The sequence below is a fragment of the Micropterus salmoides genome, unplaced genomic scaffold (assembly GCF_014851395.1).
Source record: "Micropterus salmoides isolate LMB-PRFRI ecotype aquatic unplaced genomic scaffold, ASM1485139v1 Ms_hic_scaffold_10, whole genome shotgun sequence".
In the NCBI taxonomy this organism is placed as follows: Eukaryota; Metazoa; Chordata; class Actinopteri; order Centrarchiformes; family Centrarchidae; genus Micropterus; species Micropterus salmoides.
This window is the reverse complement of record NW_024040041.1, coordinates 29449854-29460984: the sequence shown is the minus strand read 5'-3', so window position 1 is coordinate 29460984 and position 11131 is coordinate 29449854.

The following is an 11131-nucleotide window of genomic DNA, read 5'->3' as shown; positions in this document are numbered from 1 at the left end:
GGCAACCCGGCAAGAGGTTGCGAGTGCCACTCTGACGTCTCTATCTGCGCTGCTCAGTGAGGGAGCTGGCCCAGGCCACCTACATTAACATAAACAAGGCGTGCTGCTGGGGTCCACCTGTCAGGGGCTGTCACCGCCGAGGACAGAGGAGAGACGCCTCTGCATTAACCTCCAGGCTTATCTCGCTCTCTGTGCTCCCCACAAAGAAAGTGGGGATTAGTGCTCAGTCAGGAATTGCTTTTGGGTCCTTGTCACTTCTGCACGATTACTGAACTCTCTCTTCTATGCTCAGACTATTATTCTCATCCTACTCTGCCACTTTCCCAAAGGGAGGGAATCCCAGGGGTTTAAAAACAGCAACTCACAGGATCTGAGTTTCTTTGATTTTGGTGACACCTTTGGTGATAAGTTGTCACTGCAGTGATTTCTGTGTTTACATGAGCGAATGAAATTTATCAATATGTCAATTTTTATGAATCGTTACAAAAGTCTGCAAAGTCTGTGTGCATAGGGTTCTCGGTGATTCTTTCTCGCAGACAAACAAATTCAGCACTCTACCTCCAGTAAAGACTAAAACAGAGATGCACGAAAAATACCCAAAGTTAATTCGACCACATCCAAAAAGCCTTGGACCTGAACAGACCCAGTGAAAGAACACTGGCAGCAGCATGATTCTCCACCAATTAATGAATAACAATGGTCAAAGAATAAAAGAGTAGATTTTCCCTGCATTTCACACTCTCAGTCTCACTGGTGAAAACACATCATTATGACCAGTGAGCAATCATGGATCAAGGTAATTTAATTATGATTATACAACACGTTGTTGTACATTGAAATTAAAGATTATAGCTCCTTCATGCTACACACATAGAACACAACAGATTATTAAAGTTATATTAGAACAGGGTTACATACATATAAAAGAATTAAAACAATATATACTGTGCATTTTTTAAATTTGTGACTAGAGGAATGTAAACAGCAGTAACAAGCTGCTAATGATAATATGGTTTTCATCTTCACAAGTTTGAGAAATGTGGGAAACAGTGTCCATCTTTTTTGACTGTGGTTGAGCACCAAGCTTCATCAATGTTGATCTGGCTTGGTGGAACGTTTCAGGTCCACTGCTCTTTAATCCAAACCCGGCTTTATTTTCTGATGACTGTCTGTCACAGGTAATACGTGTTTCAGCAACAAAGCTGACACAAAAAATGCAGCAAAGTTTGAAGGAGCTTCCGGCCGCTGCATGTACACTCGCCATCAACATGAACTGCGTTACGCGTTACGTATGGACATACCGACTCGAGTGTAGTACAGTATAGTATACAACGGTACCCTACCCTGACCCAAAAAGCATGAATACAATTTGTATTTAGACCAACTTGAAGCCTGTGCCAAGTCTTGGTTACAAGGTCCTGTGAAGACCAACTTTATTTCAATAAAAACCTTCTACTGGAGAAAGTGTTATTTCTCCTGCACTGAACCATACTGCTGTACAAGTTTGGCATTTGTTTTACTAAACACTTTCTACCTTCTTACTGATCTTGCATCTGCGAAAGCAACAAGTGCACCTTGAAAAAAGTTTTTTCATTAAACCGCTGATCACGCGGTCAAGAACGAACCTTCACACTTTGCATTGCAGAAGTTTGACGTTCCTTTTCTTTACCCATGCTGGCTATTACTGCCTCATTTCAAGCCAACTTTTTCAGCGAGAAACACAAGAGTATGATAAATCACAAAACATGACTTCTTTCTTTGACAGGGCTCTCCTGAACTTCAGCTATAGAGTATGCAAAATTATTTTCTTTCTCCTCCATCACTGCCAAGCTAAAAGTACACCACCACAGCCTAAGTATTCATTCAGCAGATTCTTGACATCCCTGCGTTGGTGATTTCCGTGTCCTCCAGCTCCATGGAAGTGCGCACACCGGTGTCACCAACAATGATGCAGTGTGAAAGGTAAATGTGTTCCATGGTGAGCACAGGCCGAAGGTTGTCTGCTTCACTGACAGAAAAAGTAAAAAGCAGCAGGTTAAGTTCTTCCTCTTCTCCACCCTCCTCTTCTTCAGCCTGTATCAGTATGGCCGCATGGCTCCCGGCCAACAAAAGACTGCAGCGTTCTATGGCTGCAACATTGTGAGAGCCTAATCCATATCTCCAGACCTCAGGCCTAATCAAACAGACTGAATGTAGAGAAAGAGTCAATAGCTGCTTAATTACTAACGAGAGTAATGACAATAACAATCACATTCCTTTCCGGCTGACGTAATTAAGGGAGGCATGAAAGGCATACCGAGGGAGAGCTACCTCCAAGCAAGGCAGCAATTAGGGCAGAAGCTGAGGAGGCAGCTTGTGGCGAAGGCGCGAGATGAGCTGCAAACACTGTCTCAGCCTTGTCTTTCGTCTAACACCTTGTTCTCCTTTCAGGCATCAGTATCATCAGTTGGTGCCATACACTGACAGCGCTGGGCTTCATTATATCTGTCCTGCCCATCGGTGATGCGAACACTGTGTTGCTCAACTGGCTTTCTGCAGCACGTCGCTGGCGGCTGCCATGTTTAATGACCCTCCTCCTCCTGTATCCAGCACTCAGTAGGCACAGCGTGAGACGTGGGGAAACACTCAATTTCTGTAATGGCTTGAAATGGAGTAAATATCACTCGCCCCCCTGCATTTGTTACTCATTCAAGCCCCGTTATCACTTGCTGCCTAATTTCCTGGTGCACTGACAAAGGCAGAGGGCGTTTCCATGGAGAGGGAACCCTTGCGGTTTTCGTGCTTCTCTCAACTTGGCACTCTGTTCATTTCACAGCAATTATCCTGAGTCATTCCACACATTCTGCCACAGAACTCAAGGGAAGGACCTTTCAGCTAATTGCTTTCAAATGGAAATAAAAAATAATCACACGGCTACTTTGTCAAAATGGCTCCTGTTATGCAGCATTTGGTATGGGAAATTGATGTGGGATTCCTTTTAATGTCCCATTTACAATGCCCCCCGCTCTATTTCCAGATGAAAACCTTTCTTTAAATGCATTTGGGATGAAGTCCTGACACTGCATACACCACGATTCTTCAGTTTCTCCGAAACCAACATGTTTATGTTGACAACTTTTTTAAAAGCAAGGTCATTTGTGTTTTTTTACCCCTTATGTTTGGGTCTATTTTTGCTGGAGCAGCTCCCGTCTCTGTGGTGTGAAGTTCATTTGTCAATGTATATAAAGGCCAATATTTATTCATTATGAAATTAATATTTAATGATGTGTTTCATAGTTATTGACTTTGCTTTTACCTCCATACAGCATGCAGTTTTTTCTTTTTTGAAATTAATATTTATTGATGGGTTTCCTAGTTATTGACTTTGTCTTTACCTCCATACAGCACACTACTTTTTTTGTTTTGTTTATGTGACTTCTCCAAAGTCTACAAAGGACTTTTTTCCCTGCTAATATACAGTATTCTGTGCAGGAAATACAGATATAAAATGCAGTAATTAAACTGAACAGTCCAGCCACAGTATATCTTTTACTACATCAATTATGAATGAGCTGCCAACATGTGTTCAATATGCTTGTAAAACACAAGTATGTCTGCAAAATAACTAAAATATTTATTGAATTGCAGCTGCTGAAGTACAGACTGCTGGAAGACACCCAAGGGTCTGAAATGCTTCCAGCTATGTCAGTAATTGTCCTTAAGAGTTTAAATATTTATCCTATTAAATAAAATAGCCAATTGCTTTAATATAGTAATCTGTTTTTATTATTTTTCACATAGAGTTACACACTGCCAGTCAGCCACAGTGGCTGGTGGATTCCAAAATCCAAAACTTAATTTACAACCCTAACTGGGCCACAGCCATGTGCATTGGACATCCAGGCTTAGGCTCAGTCTGTGGAGATCTTATATATGTTCAACAACAAGAGCCCTCAATCCTAAAGAAAAGGTCAGGGGACCGGATGGTCCCAGCTCAACTCGCCTCGAATCTACTCGTCTTTTTTTGGTTTTCCACTGGGCAAATCTGGTACCTGGTAGGTGTTTTGGTATCACCTCCGTCGAGGTTCAAGCGTGCTGAAGCAATACCAAAAGGTGACATGAAAACACTGCAGACTACTGATTGGTCAGAGAGAATAGTCACTATTGACTGCATCATCATTGCGCGCTCCAGACGGGGTGTACTGAACAAACCCGCTATTTTTTAATTGTTTATTCAGAGAGTGTGAGATAGTAACTGTATTGATACTATCTGTACTTTATTAATATGATCATTATTAAAGTGTGTGGCACGTGGTGCATGCGGGTTATGGGTGTGTGGCGTCATGGCCATTTGCCATTGGCGTCACTATGACGACCAGCTACATAATTATCAACACATCTAGTAGATGTCACATTTCAACTGATGTGGGAAAACTCTGACTTGTTAGTGGCACTAGAAGAAAAGTAATTTCATGTCAATCCATCTGATAGTTTTTTGATATATTTCGCTAAAAAACAAAACTGTCAACCTCATGATGGCGCTAAAGGAAAAGTGTGATGAATGATCGCCAAAGTCAGTAGGCTTCATCTCTGGGGACCATTAAGATCTCTATAAAATCTAAACAAAATTCATCCAAAAGTTTTTCAGATATTTCACTCTTGACAAAAGTGGTGGACCAACCCAACGCCATCCTAGTCCTCCTTTTCTGCCCCAAAATAAGATTTTCCACCCAATTCCACAACTATTACACAAAACCCTGCTCTGCAAGCTCTGTCTAGCTGTAACTGAGGAATTCACCAGCAAAAGTATTTTTGTCAATACATATCAACCACTGTAATATGAACTGCAGGCAGGCTATTCTTTCAGGTTTAGCAAGCCTCACATTTTTTGGTGTTTGAAGGCAGGCAGGCAGGCAGAGTGGTGCTGATGTGTTGACGTATGGTGGGAGGCAGGAAGAGGCAGCTGCTGTTCATCTCCATGAGAGGAAGGCCACTCTGAGAGGATGAGTGGAGAGGGGCCTTTCAGAAGATCTCTGAGTCAGAGCGAGTGGGGAGGCATCAGGATATTATTAGGGAGGTGTGCCTGCTGCCCTGCTATTATGGCTGAAATAAATGCTTCTGCTGCTTTAGAGCGAGGATACACCTGCCCTGTGTTGTTTCATCAGGTATTACATGTGAGATATAAAAGCGATTTGATATAATTAAACCTATAATTCAAATCAGATTATAGGGGCTAATGACACTTTTGAGTTTTGTGAAAGAGACAAAGGTCATAAGGATGAAACCTGTTCACCACAGATGTAGGTTAATGTAGCTGCTAGCCAACAGAAAGAGAAAGATTTAAGAAAATGAGGAATATGGACCTGAATCTTTGTTTAACATTGACTGCAGTTAATTCTATTATCTTCTTGTGTTCAGGTGCAGTTTATAAACCTGAAACAGCTACAATATATAACAGAACCCCAATAAAAGACACCTAACCACTTTTTTTATTCTCTTGAATTCCTCAGCTGACTGAGGCTCTACAGACTCTGTATTATCTCGAGTGAAACAGCCACACTGCACTTAATCTCTAGTTTAAATGCACTTAAATAAATGATTGAACATATAGCGCGGGAACCGAAATGTCACTGATGAGCTCCTTTTTGAAGCTTTGTGTAAAACATAAAAGCAGAAACGAAAATGTTAATGAATTGTCTGAGGAGTAGAAGATCAGAGGAGCCAAACGAATTTCATATCACACCTAAAGACCTGGCATTTAATTAAAGTGGCCTGAAAAATGGCTGCCTGGTTGGCTGACAACAGTTTCTCTTGAAGCAAATTAAAGAAATCAATTACTGCCGTGTGAAAGTGTAATGCCAGCACACTGGAGCCCCACAGCGCCACAATGAGACACCAGGCCGAGGGGAGAGGAGCGAGGAGGAGGGCGCCTCCACTGTGCCACATCTGACTGGCTCGGCTACAGAGTTTATCACGTCAACCTGTTACAGGCAACAGAGCCTGAAAGGGCCCACGCGCTGGAATGAAGCCGCAAATCAGCCTAGCTGCCTCCACAAGCCTGAGCCTCCTCCACTCTGCTCCCAGCTCTTACTCATTCTCTCACCTTAATTCTCCCTCTCTCTGTCTCTCTCACACACACAGTACACACATATGGTACACATTTTACAGTTAGAGATATTTCAGGGTAATAATGGCCATTTACTACACACTGCATATTGCATGTTGGCTCATCAATGTTGCACACTACTAACATGTAAAGCATTCCTTCCAGGCTAATAGATAGCTATCTGTTAAAACCACAGCTGCAATGCAATTTGGAACATATACATTTTCTTTGCATGTCTTTCATTTATCACTCTATGTTGTTGCCCTGCAAGTCAGGAAGAGGCTCATTTTAGAAGCTGTTCGCCACCATCAAGCCAAAATTTACACGCAAACGTTCAGAGGAAATCTAGGGAAATATTGCCATGAAATGAGAACATTCATGTCCCCAGGATGAACATTCTGCACTCTGGACACTCTTACTGCCACCCTAAGAACAACTTGCACATCTTAAACAACAGAATAATCTTTATGTTGTTTGCTGCGTTTCATTTTGCGGGGTGTAATGATCACTGAAGACTAGGGTATTGGACTGCTGTTTGAAATTGGATACATTAATCTGTATTTTGCTTATAGTCAACAAATCCCATGAAAATACCAAAGCCAATGTTAGTTTGTCTCTTATGGAATAAATACTATCCCAAATATATTGTAGCTGTGTGGAAAGGTTTTGTAATCGAGAAAATGTTTTGTACTTTTGAAAATCTTCTGTAGCTGAGTCAAAATGTTTGAATGTGTATCCCAGTCCCGGCTATTCTCATCTCACCACGATGGTGGAACGAGCAACCACACGCCATCAGAGCAGGGGCGTCCCTCTCTAACTTCAAGAAGCTCTTGAAAACTCATCTCTTCCGAGAACACATCCTCTTATAACACCTCTAACTCCTAACCTAACAGGCACGTCCTGTGCTCTTCTTCTTCTTCTTCTATCCCCTACAATTATCTTGTATTGATTGCACTTTTTGTTAACTGTTTTGTTACTTCCTTCCCTAGGTATTTACCCCATTGATGTGATAGGTACTATGAGCTCTTACTAGTACTTAATGCTGCTCTTACTAGTATGTATTGTCAGTTGCAGATGTGTATTTGATGTTCTATTGATGCTTGTATGTTGTTCCTCAAATGTAAGTCGCTTTGGATAAAAGCGTCTGCCAAATGAGTAAATGTAAAGATCTGAAAAACCCAAAATTTACAGGTACGGATCGATTTTACAGGTACACAACAAACCTACAGTTATAAGTAGTTTTGGGACAGAATTTATTCAATAGTCTCTCAATACTTTCTGAAGACCCTACTACATTAGACTTTTTTTTTTTTAAGTCTGTTGATAAATATATATTTACCAAATGCAGTGAGTATTTGGGACAACAGGGTGTGGGATTTACTCAAAATAAACTACAGTGTCTGTGATGTGTTTTAATGCTTTTTGGATAAAATTCCTGAATTATAAGAATAGATCAAGCTTTGGATACACACACACACACACACACACACACACACACAGCACTTGTTAGTAGCATTTGTTGACAGTAAGAAAAATGTTAAGTATTGCTAACCTTAAAAGCTGAAACACATTTCATCTACATTCAAGGTTTCCTCACCTAAAAACATTGTGTGTATCCTCAATGCCAAAAAAAACGTTGATTGCATTTCCTACCTCATAAAATATGTGTCAAGATGTTTTTGTGTTAAAAACCAAAATTGTGGTCTACTTGTGGTTTTCAATTTATGGGTGCATTGCTACCTGTTTTCGGTGCATTACAGTCTCCAAAACTCAATATACAAACAGTCCTCTACACTCAGGGTGGAAGAGTATCACATTATTCGTGGCATGCATGTAAGTCCTTGAGCACATGCTAATAAAGCAAAAGATCTACAGTACACACAATTAAGAAACCTGCTCATAACATTGCGCCACAATGCCTAATGGGAAAAAACTCCAAAAGGTATCTTCACAGCTGCTACTGAGCAGGTGGACCAGGTGTCCTTAAGAAGCTGCTGACCCAGAAATACAACATGTTTGTTGGCATGAAAATGGTGTTCATAATTAAGACATTGAATATTACAACAAAACGGTGGCTTTTCTTTTAAGATATTGTCATTTATGTAACCCATATTGGTTTAGACACCAGTATCATGCCTGGTTATAAACATGATAAGTTGTAGCAAGGTAAGTCCTAAGGTAAAAGTACAAATAAACTCTTTTCTAAAAGTACAGTATAATCTATATTTATGGCACATTTTATGGTGAAGCATTTAGCTGATCATTAACTAGATTTCATATTTTCCACATTCCAATATACCAGTAAATAACTGCTGGGAACACAGCCTCTGCAAGCAACAAATAGCACGGAAAGAACAGTCATATTTACTCTAGTGAAAAGGAAAGCTATAGGTTAGCCACAGCAAGATTAAAAGATACCAGTTGCCGAAAGAGAAAATGATTACCTGCTGGAGGAAGAGCTACTGTATTATAGGGATATCTGCTGTCATATTCCTGCTGTTCAGTTTTTATACAGTATGTTATGTACCCTGTGCCATTCAGGTGGAATTGACTGCCACCCACTCTAAATGTTAATCTCATTGTTATCAAATCAACGTCAACACACATAACACGAGCAGCATTCACATATAGACTTGTCCAATGATACAGACAGACACTCAAGGTCAGTTTGAGTATAAATTCACTTTGATTAAGTGCTGATATGGACATTAGATGCTTAATGCTACCTAGCTAGCAAGCAACAATAACAATGGATGTGAATGAATGTGCTGCTGCCATCAGCCATTTATGTTCAATGGCAATGCTTAATGTAGGAAGTTGGCACTGAAGAAGTGTTTAGAGGTATAAAGGAGCCAAGTCGGAACAATACGTCTAATGGAGCATGTAGGGGAGTTCACTGGTAAAGAAAATACTTTTTTGCTCAAACCTGGAATAATGCATTTATTTTGGTTCACCTGGGGGGCTGCAGAAACAAGTAGTGAACACAATATTGACATATTCTCACCTTTTGAGTTGTCATAGTGAACTTGTTAGCAAACAGTTGCTTATTTAAGCATCTAGCAAAATTATCATTCATTTAGAGCTGCGTTTGTTGTCGGATGAAGAGAAGTCCAAAATTCACTCTCTTGTGGCTTAGTTTTTGGTATCTACCAGCTCTTCAGCTACTAAATGCTCCATTTTGTATGCTGGTTGGTGCTTAGCGGGTAGTGTACAGTAGTGTACACAACAGTGAGGTTCAGCGCAACACTGAGGTGAAACTCTCCATAAAGATCTGTAAAGCTGATGGAAGATTCAGGTGATAACTCTCTGTATGTTTTTCACTATGAAGGACCCCTTTCACATTGTTCTCACAGTTGTTGTTATAAAAAAATAAAGTAAAATCAGCAATAACACTATGGGGAAAAACCTGGTTAAAAGGCTCTGCATTCACAGGTTTACTGATTGAAGAAGTAAACAAATCTCAACAGTCAAAGGCAAGTATCAGTAAAGATATCTAAAGTGAAAGAGTCAATGTTAAATTACTTGTGCCTTAACATGTTCATCAACAATGAAAATCCTTAAAATTGGAGATGATGAAATTTGCAAAAATGTAGACGTATAAAAATAGAAAGAATTAACATCTCTAAAACTGGATTTAAGAAATGTTGACATGTGTATGTCACCAAAATGTATCAGTTGAAAAATGTTGGAAGTGAACATTTTGGAGATTTGTTTATCATGAATGTTGTGTCAGATTTCTAATGAAAAAAACATTAATTTGGCTGACATGATGTTTCCTCCATACATGTAATTTAGTAAAGACAAAATGCTACATAATGATGGAAGAGGAAATACAATTGAAATCTTATGCACACTTACATGTAAGTCCACACATAAATTGATGACAGCTGAAACGTGTGTTTTTTCAGGTTTACACAAATAGTTTGGATTATGATCAATATTTTATATTGAGGTCTTTCATTGCTGGCTACCAAAACTGATAAAACAACAAACATGGTTTTTCCAGTATGACGGCAATTAACTCTGTTGGACAGACTTAAACAGACTAAAATGTTGTGGTATTAAAGAGAAAGCAGTTATCTAGTGAGAACTATTTGAAAATACAGTGCATCTCCAGTGGAGCTTTCCTGTGGTTAGAAGTTTTACACTTGGACTTACTTGCATGTTACCTGATAATAAGCCATTCATGCATTAAAAGTTGGCTTGCTCACAATTCAAAACACATCGATCTCGGCACGCTGGCTGAACTTGATGGTCTACTTCCAGTCACAGCAGGGGAAGAAGCAGCTTGCTATTCCAACTCCAAAGTGAGCAGAATACAGAGGCAGTTAAGAACGTATTTTCACCTTTAAAGGATGGTTGTGTTTCTGTATTTTACATGTTCAATCAGCTATTCTGATTTAAGAGTAAACATTTTATGTGCACTGTTGAAATTCAAACGGTCAACATTTTGCTTGTTCGTGAGAGGAGTTAGTTTGTTTTTAACCTGACACATGTATACTCATAAAATACTGCATTTAAAAATGTCGTGATTTAGTAAAACCTTTCTGACTCCAAATGTTTAAAATAAATATTGCATTTAGGATGATAGTAGAAAACAGTACAAAAGTAAATTTTATACAAATCTGGACATTTCGATCTATTGCATAAAGATTAGAATAAATCCCTACAGCACTGAAACACTTACACATTACTTACATTTTCTCTGGCTGAAACTGAACAGCTTTACTCTGCATGTTTATTCAGAGACACTTTATGTAAAACTAAATAGGCTGTATCAACATCATGAAAACAAATTCAGATCTCTAGGGAGTAGTCTTAAAAGAGTTGAAAATATGTCATCAAATCTCTGCACACCTGAATGTGTGACAGGTGCATCTGAGCTTCAACAAAAGTTTTTTTTGATTAATGTCAGTTTATTGCTGGTATTATTTTTGTTTCAAGCAACCTTCAGCAGGTATATGGCATGACAAGGACTCTATATATACACCCACACACATATATTCTAGTTAAATAATAGGTAATGATAGACTTGTTATATTATGC